This window comes from Stigmatopora argus, chromosome 4 (genome assembly GCF_051989625.1).
Source record: "Stigmatopora argus isolate UIUO_Sarg chromosome 4, RoL_Sarg_1.0, whole genome shotgun sequence".
NCBI lineage: Eukaryota > Metazoa > Chordata > Actinopteri > Syngnathiformes > Syngnathidae > Stigmatopora > Stigmatopora argus.
In genome coordinates this window covers 13,870,045-13,889,024 of record NC_135390.1, presented here as the reverse complement: position 1 = coordinate 13,889,024, position 18,980 = coordinate 13,870,045, and the positions used below count along the sequence as shown (strand labels likewise).

Genomic DNA, 18,980 nt, shown 5'->3' with positions numbered 1-18,980 from the left:
AAACTCACAAATATAACATTTTCTATATTTTTTTTATCATTTCTTTCCCTGACAAACTAACCTTATACCATTTTTTAAATTTGTTTTTCCAAGGGGGATTGAACACTTTTGTCAAGAGATGTGTAGTGGTGCAATGGCAGGTGCATATCCTGAGACAACATTTTCCCATTGTGGAGTTTTGTAACCTGAATATTTCGCATGTATAGACATTTGTATGTAGAGGTACCATAGTATTATTTTTTTTCCCAATTTCATTGAGCGAATTTAAATGTGCTGAACATTCATTCAAAGACCTCATCCCTCAATTTTCCTCTGATTGAACCGTTTGACCAGACATTTTACGAGCCTCACTCTCTGTGACTGGATCTCGTATGTGACCATGTCCCACATTGTGCACACCAGCAATGACAGGTTAAGTATCCACAGAGGATTCAATTATATGCAGCACTTCCCCAGCGGATAGATAGCTGTCTTTGTCTTGCCCAATCTTCGCTTCCTCATCCTCAGACATGTGTTCAAACGTGTGAAAAGGAGAAATACAGAAAATCCTTTGACTTTAACCAGACGGGTTCCTTTTTTAATAATACATAAACATTACCATAGCAAGATGGATATAATGAATGAGACTTATTATTCTGTCACTATATTAAGATTAATCTAGAAGGCAAACAATAGATTCTTCAAAATTAGATTAGTGCACATTTGTGTGTGTATATGTGTATATGTGTGTGTATATATATATATATATATATATATATATATATATATATATATGTATATATATATACACATATATATATACATATACATATACACACACACACACATATATATATATATATATATATATATATATATATATATATGTGTGTGTGTGTGTGTATATGTATATGTATATATATATGTATATGTATATATATATATACACATATATATATACATATACATATACACACACACACACACACATATATATATATATATATATATATCATAATAATCACATAAATTTCATTACATGTGCCTAAGGTTTAAATAGTGATAATAAAGTAATACAGTGCAATAAAACCAATCATCTCCTTAGTTAGGGCATAAATGTTATACGTGGCTCATATTTTCTTTATTTTGTCAATTAATTTCCATACTAATGTTATTTTGGATTAACCAATGAGCCATGTCTACACCTGCTCCACAAAGTTGCTATTTTTGTTTGTATCTGCAGATGGGTTGCCAGGTCCTGGTGTCTGATAGTCCATTCTCCTCAAGGCCTCTGATGATTTATTGATGTGAGGAACGTCTTTCCACCTGCTACTGCTTGACACCCCTCACGGTACAAAAGCACAACACACACAAACACAATGTTTCCACCATTTTAAGAAGACAACACATTGGCTTACATTCCTATCCAGCTGACATTCTTAAACATAGTTTGACACTTGTTGAGATTTTTTTTAGAGACACGGAGCTTTATACATACAAATGCAGAGAAAGAGCATCTAGTTTTAAACCATCAAAAAGACCGATTTGACTCCCAGGTGTCTTCGTGTGTCCTTTTGCAGTGTCATATATCTCTGTAACATCCCTGATTTTGTGCAATTTAATGCTGCACTTTTACAATCTCTCCCACCATCAGCCACTCTACTTGCCTCCAGCACTATTTAACTTCCTGCTGTGGAGGTACTGTCACATAGGAGAGACACTTTAGTGGAGGAGGGAAAAAGAAGTTAACGCTTGATTGAAGTGTGTGAGATGCACAAAACTTGAAAACAAAGAAAATAATTCATAACTCCCCCCATCTTTCGTTATCGGGAAATTCTGTGCGAATATGACTTGATGCAAACTTGAATCCAAGTTTGCCATTGGTTACTTTTGTGACCTTTTTTCTTTAAAAAATCCCACTACTCAAAAGTAGTCAGCAATAAGTTATAGTAAGGTAGATAGGAATGAAATTTAGCACTGCTGTCTTTTCCGCAAGAGGTAAATATGCACATTTTTTAACATGTTGACATATTTTACAAAAGCTAAAGAGATGTTTTTTTCTGAGCAGTCAATACTTTTTATGTTCTGAAGTGGCCTAGTGTTTATTTGCACAGCCTCTCTTTATATGTGTCATGTGTGCTTTCTTTTTCTATCATCTCCTGAGTGACTGTGAAGATGATAAAAAGATAGTACTGAAATGTAGGAGAATGTAACAAGGACTCCATAATACCCTTTAAGTATTAATTTGTCTTGGATTTAGTTGTAAAGTTTACATTTAAGTTTGTACAATATATGACTCTTTACCCAAAACGTAAGTAATATGGTACTATAATGGAAAAAAAACAGGGAAAGTGTAAAGGGAGGTGAGCAGTATCTCAAGGTACATTCATTCATTCCTCTTCCATACCGCCCATCCTTGAAAGGGTTGCGGGGGTTGCTGGAGCCTAACCCAGCTGTCTTCGGGCGAAGGGCAGACTAAACCCTAGACTGGTCGCCAGTCAGCCGTAGGGCACGCAGAGAGACAAAAGACCATCCGCACCCTCAATCATGTCCATGTGATATAAAGGCCAGTGTAAACACACATGTCCTTCCTGTTCCTATGTCATAAATAGCCCGAACCATGCATGTTGTCACTTTGAAGTTACACATGGGATACAGCTGTGATAAACAGCTGGCTTCAGCGGCGCTACCCCAAGAGATGCATGAAAACACATGCGCAAACACACACACCCACACACTAACAAAGACACAAATGTATTCCCTCATATATCACACACAGCAACAACCTCTCGACTTGCTACCCCAGAGGCGCTGTTAGTGCGAACACACACAGTTGCACAGCAGAAGTGTCATCCTACCTCTGCATTGAACAAGGTGTCCATGTGATGTGTAAGTGCTTCAGGTATAAAATCAGATTGAATATACATGTGCCCCATTCACAATGTCTGAAAATGTACCTGTAGGTGGCATCGTGGTCACGTTGGAATAGTTCAGGCCTGCTCGTCTTTCAGAATAACAACAGTATAGTCTGTGGTATTCAAGCAAAATTTAAACACACACCAAACAGTACCCTCAATTCCAGGACTACATTTAGCCTAAAAACTTGGGAAATAATTGGGTGGGTTAAATTTGTATTCTCAGATCTAAACAAAAACAAAACTACCATGATGAAATCCAATTTTTTATTCTCCGAGAGCGTCATCATGATTTTTCCAGAGTTTACCTACTTACTACTTTGTTTGCACATGCACACTTAGACAAAAACAACAACAAACAATCCAAAACAACAAACAATAGTCTTGCCTGTTCATAAAAGCTTGTGTGCTATGTATGACATTTTCGCCCTCATTTTTTTAAGAAAATGGGGATCCTATACTTTAAAAAGATCTGAAAAGAACTAAGATCCGTTTTGTATTCTGCACCCAAAAACTAGTGAATAAAACTAATGGACAAAGCTGAGGAAACAAACCATACCCTATTACATGATTCAGCCAACAGGTGGAGCTGAAACACACAAGATGAACATAAAATGATCAACAAAGCATGTGCCCTTGTGAGGTTTTAGAGCAGTTTGTTGAATGTCCCTTGCAGGGCAGATGACATGAAACATTATATATTCTTAAAGTTAATCTGCTTTGAAACCCTAGTATGGAACCATCATTTGTAACCCTTGTTTGAAACCCTAAACCTAAATCCAACAGATGCATTTAAAAGTCGAGTCAGCTTTAAAGAAACATGGAAGGCTTTGCATCTCTGCTCTCTGACAATTTGGATGTTCATTCACAACTACTGAGCCATCCACATATTGCATTCACTATTGGTACACAAAGAGTGCTTTATCCACTAGATTTGTATAGTTAAATCAACCTGATTTTCTACTATTGTGAGATGAAATTATCATAACAAGGATGGGATCAAATGAGGTAGTTACAGCTTGAGTCATAAATTGTAGAGGGAGGGAACGTGCTTCTGCAAATAGATTGTCGTTCACATTAGTATTCGTGAAATGAAAAGAAGTGGCTTGTGTTGCGTTACAACAGGGCTTATTGCAGGTAAATGTATCACACTTTGTGTCTCATTTTCACATTGAATAGGGCCATCAGAGTCCAAAGAAAAAAAATCTAAAAGGTCAGATAATTTCTGGTATGTCTTACATCATAAAGTAGCCCGTATTGTAAAAGCCATATACATACACTACAAAGGAGTTTTGGATCTGTTGTCAAGATCCTGTAAAGCCATTTTCAGAATTTGTGTGTTGAAGGTATGAACTGAAGGTATTTAGTTAACCACCAATTGTGCAAGTTCTCCTACTTGAAAAGATTAGAGAAGCCTGTAATTGTCAACATAGGTAAACCTCAACCATGAGAGACAGAATGTGGAAAAACAACCCTCAAAATCACATTGTTTGATTTTTAAATAATTTATTTCCAAATTAGGGTGGAAAATAAGTATTTGGTCACCTACAAACAAACAAGATTTCTGGCCACACAGCCAGTGCAACAAAGGAGTGGCTTCGTAAAAAGCATTTCAAGGTCCTGGAGTGGCCTAGCCAGTCTCCAGATCTCAACCCAATAGAAAATCTGTGGAGGGAGTTGAAAGTCCGTGTTGCCCAACGACAGCCCCAAAACATCACTGCTCTAGAGGAGATCTGCATGGAGGAATGGGCCAAAATACCAGCAACATTGTGTGAAAAGCTTGTGAAGAGTTACAGAAAACGTTTGGCCTCCGTTGTTGCCAACAAAGGGTGCACAGCAGAGTATTGAGATGAACGTTTGGTATTGACCAAATACTTATTTTCCACCATGATTCGCAAATAAATCAAACTGTGATTTTCAAAAAAAAAATCCCCATATTTTGTCTCATGGGTGAGGTTTACCCATGTTGACAATTACAGGCCTCTGTAATCCTTTCAAGTAGGATAACTTGCACAATTGGTGGTTGACTAAATACGTATTTGCCCCACTGTATTAATGCATTATGTCATTCATCTCCTGTAGTATTTTTCCTCACGGGGGGCTGGAGCCTATCCCAATAAAATATGGGCAGATGGGATGTACCCTTATATGGTTGCCATTCAATTACAGAGACACAGATAGGGACACCTAGACATACAACAATTTCCCACCCAATATCATACGTCTGGGGAGTTTGAAGTTATCAGTCACGTGCAAACTCCACACAAGTGGACCGACCTGCATATAAATCCACGACCCCAGAACTGTGAGGTAGATGCGCTAATCACTCTTCCGCCGGTCCATGCAATTTTAGTTTAAAAAAGATGAGTTACAAAAATTGTGATAATTATTTAATCATAAGAAGCCCTAAATAATTAAATGAATAATTAAATAATTTGGGCTGCTGAACAGAAAGTTTTTTTCACTTCTCAAATTTTACTGTTTTCAAATATTCAACTGAAAGTACAGGTCCATACAACCAATTATGAGAGGTGACCAAACATTTTGATACTACCGTAGATAATGTGCTATGCTTAAAGTTCTCAAAATCGCTTTACTTTGTATCATCTTGCCATAGTAGTAGAATGGATCCAAAAAACATATGTCATCACATGCTCATCCATACAGAGATGCTAATTTTAGAGAATTATTAATGTTCATAACTTGTATTATGGCTGCTTCAATATCAAAAGGTTTATGACATACTCTCATGTGACATTTAGCAAGCTAAATATTCACCATCCTAGATTTGGAAACTTAACCTTCTATATCAATATGAGATTAATGAAATATGCATTGCATCTTCCAGTCAGAAATCATATATTAACTAATACAAAAAAAACCTTGTGTCAAAACAGAAACTTTTGTTTTAATAAAAAAGCTGCCATTATATATTCTCCATGTCTGATGGTAATGTTTCTCCAAATGTAATTAAACTTCAGCCTTTGAGGATAAAAAAATAGAGCCTTGTTAATACTTCCTGAGTGTAATGGAAAAAAAAACCTAGAAAATAAAGTCAAAGAATAAAGTACACACAAGTGCACTGCTTTCCATGTATTGCTTCAAAAGTAATATTCTAGCTAATAAGACAGCCAGAGCACTGAGACATACAATAAAAGTACATGGCAACTGTAGATTAGTTTGAAGCTGAAGAAAGCTATATAGCAAGCATACACGAATGAATAATTGCTATTCATCATGCACTTTTCAAATTAGTTCTAGGTTTAGTCGATAACCAAGGACCTATTATTTTTTTATAAAAATAAAATAGTTGGAAAAGAATGACACCCAACATAAATTACAGGAAAGAAAGCTAAGCCAGAGGACTGTCATTATACTCAGGAAATACCTAGAAGAATTTTAGATGGAGTGACCTGATGGTGTAGTGGTTCACTCACCTGAATTCGGTGGGGGCGGGCTCAATACCCTCTGATGGCAGTTTGATTGTGAGTGCGAATGGACGTTTGTCTCTCTATGTGCCCCACAGTTGACTGGCGACCAGTCTAGGGTGTAGTCAGCTCGGATAGGCTCCAGCAACCCTTGTATGGTTATAGTGTAGTTTGTCTTATATGGGAACAAATACTGTTTTCTTGTCAAGTTGGTGGGTGCAGTTTATAGTCAGGTATAATTCTATAGCAAACACTTATTGATATAAACATTGTATAATTTGTAACTCTTTCAGCTTGAGTGGCAGAAGATGATTTATACTACACAGTTGGAACTGAATGCCATCAATCAGCAATCAAGCCAATTATTCTTTCTAAGAGTCCATGAACTCTACACTTAACTGACATGGCTTGTTTTAAGATGTTTACTGAATTCAAAGATGTATAAAGTCATTCAAAGGTTAACACAGCCAGGGTTTTGAGCCTACAGAAAACCTGACTGAATAAATAATCATGTGCACACTCACACGCACGCACACACACACACGCACACGAACACACACGCACACACACGTACACAAACACACACGCGCACACACACACACACACACACTCACAAGCTGGTGATGCTAACATGGTGCTTTGCCACTTTTGAAACTTGCATCATATGCGAAAAGGCAAAACAGGAAGAAGAGATGCATTTTCTTCAGCACCTTGAAGTCTCATAACTACTAGAAAAAATGGAATATAGTAACTACCATCGTTGTGATTGTCTGTGTGTGGAAGAAAAATGTGAGTTTGCCCGTGTATGTGTGTGTTGCTTTTGCCTCCTCTAGTTTGAACTGATGAGCTCATTATTTTTGCCCCTAGAACCCCCCACAATCTCTCAAACCACAACACACAGCAGTGCTCCCCATGTGTGTCAACATGGCCTTCACTTTGGACTTCTGCTTCTGAACTATTCATTGCAAAAGCAAAAGGTTTTTTTGACAGAGACATGACGGAAAAGAAAGCAAAGGGTATGAAATGTGATGTCATCAAATGTGACAAAGTGAGGTCAAAATCAAAATATTGTACCATTGCTTCGAGAGAGGATTAACGAATAACAAATGTTAATAATAAATACATCTTGCAATGGGCCGTGGTGCACAATTTCAATGTTTTTCCCACCTAAATTCCCCATGGGAAAAATATATATAACAGCATAAGAATCTTAATAGATGAGAAAAAACAATACAAGAATTGTGTTAGATGAGTACAGTATTTTAATAATGGAATTTAAATGATTTTACTCTCCCATGGGCTATGAAAGTAGAACTTTGTGTGCATGCACTTTTCTCACAAACTGCTTGTACTCCAAGCCCCATTTACAAGATTCAGATCAGTTGTGCCGCACCAACATTTTAAGTGCTGAAAAGTAGAGGAAAATGAAGTGAGATATCATCTCTACTAGAAAACAAACCCATTGAAATGATCACAAGGAATGGCTATCATTTGCTCTGAAAACCTGCAAGGCAATAAAGTTAGCAGAAAGATTAAGTATATGTAAAGGCAAAAAAATGGGTGTTGAGGTAAAGTGCACACGTACATGATGAGCAGTGTTCCCTCTAAGCTGCGCGCGTGCGCAATTGCGCACTACTTTCGTCTTCTCTGCGCAGCAGCAATCATATGGCGCGCAGTAAAAAAAAAAATCGGATTTTTTTTTTTTTTTTTTTTTTTTTTTTTTTTTTTTTTTTTTTTTTTTTTTTTTTACCCATGATGGCGCCGTTTAAGCGGCAGCCAGTGGCAGTAGCTCTGTCCACTTATGTTTTTCGTGTTTTACAGCATGTTTTACATGAAAAATGGACAGGGCGCCGAATGGACGTTCTGCCGAACGTTCATTCGGCGACCTGCCCGTCTGTCAAACGTCCGTCGGCGAAACGTCTTTAGGCGAATCATCCGAGTACCGATGATGTCGCTCACACTGGTACTCAGTGCGCTCAGGGAGGTTGACTTTCTGCTCAGACCAACGAAAAATTAGAGGGAACATTGATGATGAGCAGTGTATTTGAAGACAAAACAACAGTCACAGAGATGAAATCTGTTAAATGTAGAAGTGTTGACACAACAGAAAACCCACAGAAGCCATTTGTGGGTTTACATTCGTAGTTAAAGCTGATGTTGCATCTGGTGACAGGCCAACTCGTCATTTTACGAACTAAACTCCCTCTCGTCTGATTGCTTGCTGTATCAAATGTGAATTACTTACTGTGAAATTTAAAATATTACCATTTGTTGACATTTTTCCATCTTAAATTTCACGTTATTTTTTGTTTGCTGTTTTGTTTATTTTGTCTATTTTAACAAATGCATTGTTTTCAAATTCAGTGTTATCCCAGTTTTTATTTCTGGGCTACACTATAATAAGCAATTATGAAAGACAATTCATTAACTAGACAGCCGAGTGGTTGGCAGTTCGGCCTCACAGTTCTGGGGCTGAGGGTTCGATCCCAGGTCGGTCCTCACTGTGCGGAGTTTGCATGTTCTCTGGGGGCTTGCGTGGGTTTTCTCCTGGTATTCCAGTCTGTCTGTCTCTGGGATAGGCTCTAGCACCACCCGCAACCCTTGTGAGGATATGCAGTCCGGTAAATGAATGAATACATTAACTACAGCTTGATATATTCTAACACAACCAATAGTTTTACTAAATCAAAACAACAGTTTTACATACATCTTCAACAGAATTGAACTTGACTGCATGTTTATTGTCATATCAATTAGATGTAAAAGAAAACCAAATAGTAGAAAAAATATTTGGCTGAGGAAACGTAGATGTAAAGTGAAAATGAAATGTGAAATGGAGGCTTGATTGGGAGGCATGAGATGACAATGACACTGTGAGGAAGAAAATGTATATGACATTCAGTGAAATTCAGTTCAATGAATACACACACGCATGTGTTCCCTTATAAACCATTTAACTACATGAAATACACTCTTAACATATTCCATACCATATGCTTGTCCTGTTTGCTTATGCTCTCATATGCAAGCACTGCTTTGGCTATAATTTAACTATAATTTGTTCCTGCTGTTTCATGTCTTCATCCCATTGCTACCCATATGGTCATGCGCCTTGGCATTCAGTTTCCATACAGTATTGTGTCCATTTTCACCATCTCTATCAGATAACATTCCAGACAATCACACATGATATTGGACTGCTGCTTTCTTTCTCACATGGCACTGTGCTTTTCTGATTACTATCAGATGGAATATGGAGAACTGTTGTTCACTTGCAAATTATGCACGTATAACTCAACATTATGCTTTTATTGGCAACTGAAAGCATTTCTAATACAAGGACAACTGCAGGGGGCAGGAATAAGAAGGCAACATTTTGAGTGCAGCCTTTAATAATGTGATTTTGAGTTCCACGAGAACAGAGGACCACCTTCTGTGCTGTGTGTAGGCTATGGCTTTGAAGAGAAAGAGAAAAATAAATACAATATCTGTTCGATTTGGTTATTTTCTTCTGTGAAGTGTGCATTCATGGAAACCAAATGTAACGTGTGTATTCAAATTTGCGTATGAACTGTCAACAGTGTGAAAGCACAAAGGGATCAGGACAAAAATGCAGCAAAAGTGACAGAATGATTCAAAACAAATAAAAACAAGCCCTATTATCATTTAATTTATGCACTCATGATTCAGTGCTATTATTAACCAGGGATATAAACTGCGCTGATACTGAAAATAAAACAATCCCAGCAACATCAGACAACAAAGATTGCTTTTTTTCCCAGTTAGTTTTTTTGACACACTCACTTGAGTGATTCACATATAAAGTTTTTGCACCAACAGTATAGCATTGAGGAGAAGGAACTGTCCAGATAGAGGCAACAATACAAAGGTAGTGATGAAATTTTGCCTTCAAGCCTAGCTGGAGGCGTGAACAACATGAAAAGCCTCAATTTTAAAAGATCAGTAGAGGCTACACTCATGCAACCCTTGCAATGTATACAGTAGTAAAAAATACTGTCATTGTCTTTCTGCACTTGAACACAGTACCATAGGTGGTGTGATAGAGATGTTTTATTGTGTTTCATTGAGCCTCAAATATCACAATGTTACATCATTCTGCAGGAAAGACTTGGTACTTATTTTTTTTAGCAAAGCATGAACAACAAGTTGGAAATGTAATGGAAATGTGTAAATGATGTATTTTTTAAAATTTTGGCAATAAATAAAAACCTTAAAAATAGTTAGTACATTACTACCATGACCGGACGTTTCATCGAAAGACATTTGGTCGACCGGACGTTTGGTAGAACAGACGTTTGGTCGCCGGGTTCGCTCGCTGTCAAATTATGACAGAGTTTACTGTTGATATTTTGATATTAGATATTTAGATATTAAACACTATCTCTCATGATTATAATTTTGAGAGCTGGTTTCAACAGTAACAACCCGGCGACCAAACGTCCGTTCTACCAAACGTCCGTTCGACCAAACGTGCGGTCGACCAAACGTCCGGGGACCAAACGTCTGGGGACCAAACGTCTTTTGACGAAACGTCCGAGTACCCATTACTAAATACTACAGATTGCTTCCTTATCACATTTATTTCTTTGTGTATGGAACAGAAGAGTAAACTGTATACTCCGCAATACCACTCTTTCTCTTCCCTTGTATTTATGTCCTTTTTCAGTTGCTAAAAATGTCCAAAGATAATTTGGACAATGTGTTTTTTGGCTGATTAAATATTTTTGGACAACGTACAGCAAGTTAAGCTGATCTAATTTGGCACATGGCTAGTCTAATATTGGTAATCACTATAGGGTATGAGTCATACTGTGTCAACAAATTTCGGCTAATGTAAATGTTGCATCAAAACACATTTCTTCTAGCTATTATTACAAACTGGAAAATGTTTTATTTTTGAGTCTTTGAATTCACTTGCTTGTGTTTATTTTGAGACACGCATGCATAAGATGTCCATGCACTTGCTGCTGTCAGACCTGCTTTTGTGAACAATTAGTCTTTCATCAGCTGGATGTGACTGTGCGCAGGAGATTGTGACAGATTCACATACACAATGAATTAGGCCCAACTTAGATGCTATTTTTGGTTATTTTCATGCTGAATATGTTTGGATTAATTCTATTTTTAAAACGTTTTGAATCGCCACTTTCTAAATACACTGTAGTACAAACTCTACTCAGTTCATTTTTGTACCAATTTTGAACATCTGATATATTCTATTGGTAATATATTGGATTCTATGATTTTAATGCCTCAATATCAAGTGCTTTGGTGTCAGTGTTTGGGCTCTCTCTCCAAGCTCTCTCCATTATCATATTATATGACTGGTTATGTGTATCAGCATTATAATTGATAATATAAAATAGACATCATATAATACTGGCTGAAAATTTATGTATGAAATTTTTTTCTCACTCCACCACCAGCAGCAGTTCCTTACTTATTTATTTATTTTCAACAGGCTATCTGTCTACCTCTGTGTGAAGAGACAGGCAGAGAAAGGGAGAAGTTGTTGTGCTTGCATTCTGACACCCGTCAGCTCATAAATTCCTGTCAACAACTTGTATGTCTCCTCCCTCCCTGCTCTTCTGCCTGAGTCCCTCAATTCCTTCAGGAGTGGAGGAACCCAATGACCCTACTTACTCACGCCAGCTAAGGTGTGTGTGTGACACAGAAACCGAAAAACATGAGGTAGGCATCTATCTTCATCTCGAGTTTCACCTCCCTATGTCTATTTCCCCTTCCTGTTTCTCGCTCCCTCGGGCAGTGTTTGCCTGGAGATACACGTCACTTACACGGACTTCCTGTCGTTGGGAATAAACACCTTTGTAATATTCCTAAAACAGAAAGATCTGTTCAAACAAGCAAAATAAGGACACATAGTCATACTTTACAGAGATTTTTTTATTAGAAATGTGCATTGATAGACATAGATATTGAACATATCCATGCCAGCCAAGACCCAAAACAATTCAGTCATAGTAGAAGGCAAACTGCATTCAGTTGAGATGATAGAGAACAAACTTAGGTCAAGCAATTTTTGTTCCCCGTCTGTCCTAACAGTTTATTCTACAAACGTAACAATCCCATTCTCATTGTCGAAGGTGAAAAACTTTAGTAAAACACTTGAACAGTTCTCCATTGTCTGAACAAAATTATAAATTTTGACCTGATTCCCATTTTAACGCGAACAAGAGTCAACATTTACCATGAAATCGCATTGGTTTTCACGTTTTAAAAAAATGTTTCGGCATTTCTGCAAACCTTTTGAGATACATGACAGGTACTGGTACTGGGCTCATATACCCGAATATTGGCTATTATAGATTGTTAGCTAGCTGGCCTTAAAAGAACGATGATCACAATGAATGCAAAATCTGGCTACATTAAATTTGTTTTTTATCTCCTTCAACTTCATCATCATAAGAAAATTATTTAGCTCGGACAAAGAATCACTTACCTAGATGTGTTGAGATAGCACCATAGCACCACTTAAAGCATAAAAAGATATCAGAGAGGCAGGTTGGGGTGACAAGGTTAAGGAAAATCCTCTCGGGCTCACCTGAGTGTACGGAGTGCATTAAAATGGGAAAAAAACACAAAAGCCTGAGTGGCTGCTTAAGATTTACATGCTGTAAATTATTCATGCAATCATAAAATGGACAAAGACATATAACGGTAGAGACGAGATAAGAGGAAAAAATGTCAGAAATACAAAGACAGTTAGAAACGTGTATAAATACTGATCGGCTCAAATATCTGTAGAAAGCTAAAAATGGTTTTGTTGTTGCAGTATGACCTTTTCCACATTAACCCCTTTATAGTCTGCAAATAAATACATAATAATGAAGCAGTTTCAGGCGGTTATTTTAGATTGCACGGTAAATGTTGAATGACGAAAACACTCAAATTTTATGACTAAATCGGAGCTGTAAACATTGTGGGAAAATTTAAATATTTGCCATATATTTTTGGGGTCAACTGATGACTTTATTATGCCTGTTTAGCCAGTGTTTACCATATGATATATGAATCATTTGTGGTTAAAAATGATGACAGTCTTCATAATTGGGTAGTAATAGCATGAAATGTTTGATTGAATTGCATGTGCAGAACTTTGAGGCAAAGCTATAATTAAGATCTTCAAACATATCTTATGGTTCTACACACCAGTGGCAGTTTAAAGATTGAGTAGCAGACACTCCAAAACACATGGCTTACATATGGTAAGGCAGCAAATGGGGAACCTACATTTGTGTGCCTGTCTTGGACTGCAAAACCTAAAACTGCATCAAAGAAACCCCAGCAATAAATTTGTGAGGGCGTTCACAGTAACACTGGCAACACAACAAAAATCCCAAGAGTTCATGTTGTCCCACTGTGGAGAGTATTTGTGAAAAAGTAGGATGATGAAAGATAAGGAAGAAAACAAGAGTAAAGGAAATGAGAAAACAACCACCAGATGGAACAAAGAAGTTCTTGTGACAATCCAATGAGGAAAGGGCAAGGCTTTCAGCTTTTGGCTCTCAGAAAAACACTGTCCTAATTTTATCTTCACCATGTGGTTTTAGTGGGAATGTCCAATTCGCGTAGTGTGACGTGTTTGATAATTGCTTTGTGTTCTTGAGCAGTAAAAACTTAGTTTGTATTTTCAATTTGTTGTTTGGGCCAGGTTTGTTTGTTTATTGGAAAAATAGTATAATGTGTGTCGCAGGGAAACTGATCTCTTCCAGTCCAAATGTTCAGGCGCACTATAGTAGAATATGGATCATGACGCTGATGGTTTAAAAGCTAAACGGTTTTAGAGCTAAAATTTGCTGGGAACAAGGGCGAAACCCTATTGTTAAGGTTTACAGTCAGCGCTAAAAACAGTACAGAAATTGGATGAATGGCATATTCCAAAAATATCATGAATACTATGTTACAGTAATATCATATCATCTACTGAACATAGATTCTTCTTTCTTTTTTGAACCATCAAGAGGGAGGTTTCAAAATCCCACTTAACTTGTGATGTTAATGCGTTGATTGTGATGTTTGTGATGATTGCTTACAATAATTGTGAAATTAAAATGGCAAATCTTCCAGTATTCTTGGTCAGATTAGAATGAGATTTGGTAAGGAGATTCGGGGATGTATCTTCAGAGCCACATTTATATTTTTTTTATTCCTGGAGATGATTAATTATATTAATCAATTGTTTTTTTCCCACTTTAAATGTGTTGGTATGACCTTGATGTACTTCCATCGCTCAGAAGACCAAAAAATAGTAGTATTTAGTTATTTGACAAGTAGCAAGTCAGACCAATGAATGGGAAAACTGACCCCAAAACCTTCAAAGAAAGCAGAGTGATGGGAGGAAAAAGCAACATTAGAACTGAGTGACAGATCCCGCTGAGCCATTAGTGCAAATTAATTGGATAGCTGTCACTTCATTTGACTATAATTGTATAGGGAACGATTTAAATGCATGCTAATTGACGCATGGCAGCACTCTTGTGGTATTACAGACAGAACAATTCTCTATTGCTTCTGTTCATTTACAATCAACTAAATGGTGAATAATAACATTTTTTAAGTTAGAGACACAAAGCACTGGCATATAGGGTACAGGTGAAGGGGAAGGAAAGCAATAGGAAAACTAATTGGGGTGGATTTCTGAACTATAGTTTAGTACAACTGAGCACAATTTCATGCTACGGTTTAAAAGAATAACATGTTGTAAAACCTACTGTGGTATCCTCACAAGGGTCATGGCAACACTGAAAGTGGACTACACTTAAACTCTTTACGATGCCAATTTGAACAATCTGCAATTGCATATTATATTAAACATTTTGTTTGGATCCAAATAGTATTACCTCAGGGGCATTTACCATACTTAAGATGCTTGCAGATAAATGGAAGAAATTAAAATTGGGACAAGTCATAAAACACAATGGATGTCAAAGTATCGTTAAAACAAAAGACAAAGATGAAACTAAATCAGCATCTGGAAAGCATTACAATATCTTACAGTTAGGCATATGGTTTCTTCAGCATACAGGAAATGGCTTATTTCTCCAGAGCAGATCTGCTTGAACCAAGGAAGCGGGTAACCACATGAAACTAACGTGATCCCATATGTTTACTTGCACACATTTGCTCAGGTGAGCCATGAACACAGGGCAGCCTTGTTTAGCTCGGTCGACTGAGCAGTAAGAAGTGTTTAGATATGTCATGAATTCATGTCATTCATATATTTCAGACTCCCATGCTCAAGATTTAATTCACACATGAAAAGCAAATACTGTTACATATTTTAGAGCTGTTTTAACTGGTGTGGCATCCTGGCTAGCTTCAGCAAATAATCTCAATTAAACCCACTTGATATGCTACATTTTAAGGTACTAGTAATGTACTTAAAACTTTTCTCTTTTGCACTTAATGGGAAAGTTGGAAATGCGCATTTCAGGATGTGAACATAAGGAGCGTCAAGAGATGGACCCCAATTTTGTTCATTTAAGGGAGGGGGAGTGAAATTTATACCAGAAATTGAAGGGGCTCGCTCTAATAGATTCGCCAGGAACCTGGAGAGTTGAATTTCATTTGTGAAGTATGTGAATAGGTGCAAACTGTAGTGTGAAAACATAATATTGACAAGTTGGTTTCGCCATAGCTGGTGTAACCTAATACATTGATTCATTCATTCATTTTCTGAACTGCTTATCCTTTCTCCCCAAAACTTTTTTTTATATCATTCACTAAACTAAAGGCTTCAATTAATGCAACAACTTTACCACCTGAAAAATGAATGATTGAATTTAGATAACGTTGAGTTCAGCCAGAAGCTCAAACTAATTTCACAAAAAATGCAGTTGTACCACAGTGTCATTACAAAGAGAATTCATAATCAGTCAACCATCTTGGCAGTGGAAAGCTGAGAGTCCCTGGAAACAAGAAAGACAAGGTCAGAGTGGATTACAGACAAATACAGAACAACACGCCACTCACACCAGATAAACTCAGTCATCTGATTTAAATAGGAGTTAACCATCAGCTATACTTGTCAACCTGCATAAGTAATGGGCATCTGTCAGGATGGACCAATTTACCTCTAAATTCTTGCTTGCTACATAAATGTGTTATTCTGTGTGAATGTGTGTCTGCTAATTCAATATGAAGGTTGTCAGTTTATTTGCATAGAAAGTCCCATTTAAATAAGGGTGCCCCAATTTGTCTAATTTGAAGAGAATCCAAGTTTCATACAACCATGGGAGAGGCAGACAGTTAAGCAGGAAGTGCAAAGGAGGAACTTGTGGTTAGGAGACATACAGTTAGATAAAGATGTTTACACTGTGAAAAAGAAGGTAGAAAATTTAGCTGGGCATGTTGCAACAGGGGGTTATTATCAAACGCATGGTGCAAAAAATGTCATTTAAGACTCGGCAGATTGCTTTCCGTGTAGTGTTAGTTTTCAGTGGGTTCATATCGAGATGAATGCAGATATTTCATAGAAAAAAAACTATGTTCCCTTTATTTCAATATGGTGACGTCAGAAAAGTTTGTCTATTTGTGTAGTGTGTGGCGATAGTGTGATGTTTCAGTAACACTAACGGATAGAATGAGAATTTGTAACAATCAGTACCTAATGCAATTGGTTAGCCGCTATGTTATTCCTCCATGCACCTTCATTATAATCGAAGCAATGACTCAAATTAAAACACCCATTATTCCATAAATGTAATCCCTCTATTTCATGGAGCAGCCTATTCAGCGTCAGTGTGGATTAGAGATCACTGAGACCCCGTGTTGGTGGTCACTGGTGTATAACACCTCATAAAGATAATGCTCTGTGTATGTGGGTGTGTGTGTTCATGGGTGTGTGTTTGTATGAGTGTGCCAGTTTCCTGCTGTGTTGGTGGCCAGTATTGTACAACACAAAAAAGTGCAGGAGTTTGTGTGTATGCTTTGTGGGAGGGTGGGGTTGTCCATGTGGATAATGTGCTTCTTTTATTCCTTTGTGGTTACCTGGTGAAGGGGAAAATCCTTGTGAGGTGGTCTTCTGACATTGTGGACTGCAGAGAAGCCTGCCTGTAAGAGAGGAAACAGTGAATTAAAAAATGAGGCCCCTGTGTGAATCACTATTGAGAGTTAAGGGTTTACAAGTGGACAGTCGGGTGAACCTTGTTACTTTAAAGGTGACACCTTATAAGGCCTTTTCAAAGATATGCTTAAGTCTGGTAATTGTCCAGTATTTTCCCGGGTCGCACTCGCGTCTGACTGCAGTTACCTGAAGTCGGACATTACCTGGAAATTTACCATGTTGTGCTCTAGCGGAACTTTCATAGGTAGCATTATGCCTGAATGCAGTAGGTTATGTTGCGTGTTAGAACACAGACGCTGATAACGTACCTATCATGTTATACACTACATTTCCTTATTTTTCTTCACTTATAGATAACATAACATTGGGCATGCTTAAAAAATAATGTATTACTTAGTTTTTGTCAGATACGATCATAGGGCTGAGGTAGAAGCTGTAGCAAAGGGTGTATGAGTGTTCTTAGTGTTTTCTTCATATTATTATTATACTAAAAGCAGATTTTACGCTTTTACATTCTTCAGTTTCGCTCATAAATCAGTACTGATCGTGTTCTATAGAAAATACAGGGTCATTTTCGGTCAAAAGATTGAAACACACCACTAAATAAAAAAATCCCGTTGTCTCATTTATTCTAATTGCCAGATGTGAATAAAATCTAGCTATTCAAGTACAGTTTATGTTGTTATTAGGTTTTTCTGAAGAGTTTGGTATAAAGAAGCATGAGTTAAAGTTAGCACATTACATTTTGTTCTGCTAGATTTTCTATGGTCAGCTGCAAGTTGTCTTCTTTAGGAAAATCAGTAACTCATCTATAAAGCGGTAGACCACATCGTCACAGAGCCGGGTCCCTGAATTCGGAACACATGGTGTATAAAAGTCGCCAACACTTTGCTGACTCAAGACAAATAGTGTTCCAAACCTCGTCTGGCATTAACATCACCATGAAAGCTGTGCGCCAGGTCCTTCATGACTAAGGCTGAGCAGCTGCAAGCACATATTACATCAGACGGGCTGTTCCTTAGTGCCCAGAGCAAAATAAAGAAAGGTACAATTAAAGCATGACTGTGTTGAGCCAAAATCTCTGAGTGTATTTTATTTTTTAGACGATAAACCGACAGGTCCCCCTCACCCCTCTACCCACTTTTAACCATTTCATTTAGTCACAGTTTACAGGTTAATGGCATGATTAAATATTCCATAATACTGTGGTTTAAAGTCCAGTACAAGATTTGTCAAATTTGTGGGTGCAACTTAAAAGTCAGGTGTGTCTTACGAGCTGCAAATGACAGCCATTGAAATGTTTTAGTCAATGATTTGGTTGCAGCTGAATCGTTACTTCTGATCTCGACTTCCTGTTACGACTTGCCAAGCACGTTGCAAGAAAGCTTCCTCATTACATTTTTCCAGGTTAACAGTGATACAAAGAACAGAATAATATTCTGTGCATTACAGACCACCACTTAGGTAGACCTGCTAACAAAACATATTTTTGGGATGTGGGAGGAAACCGGAGTACCCTTAGAAAACCCACACAGTGAACATGCAATCTCC

The 18,980-nt window shown here is 37.4% G+C and overlaps 1 long non-coding RNA gene across 1 annotated transcript in view; it reads left to right on the top strand.

Annotated features, from left to right (window-relative positions):
• Positions 1-12,290, top strand: part of LOC144073596 (uncharacterized) — a 42,176-nt gene extending 29,886 nt beyond the window's left edge. Inside the window, exons 3-4 of the long non-coding RNA XR_013300121.1 lie at positions 1,223-1,330; positions 11,805-12,290. This is a non-coding gene — a long non-coding RNA (uncharacterized LOC144073596). The remainder of the gene's footprint in view (positions 1-1,222; positions 1,331-11,804) is intronic.
• Positions 12,291-18,980: the final 6,690 nt, after the last annotated feature.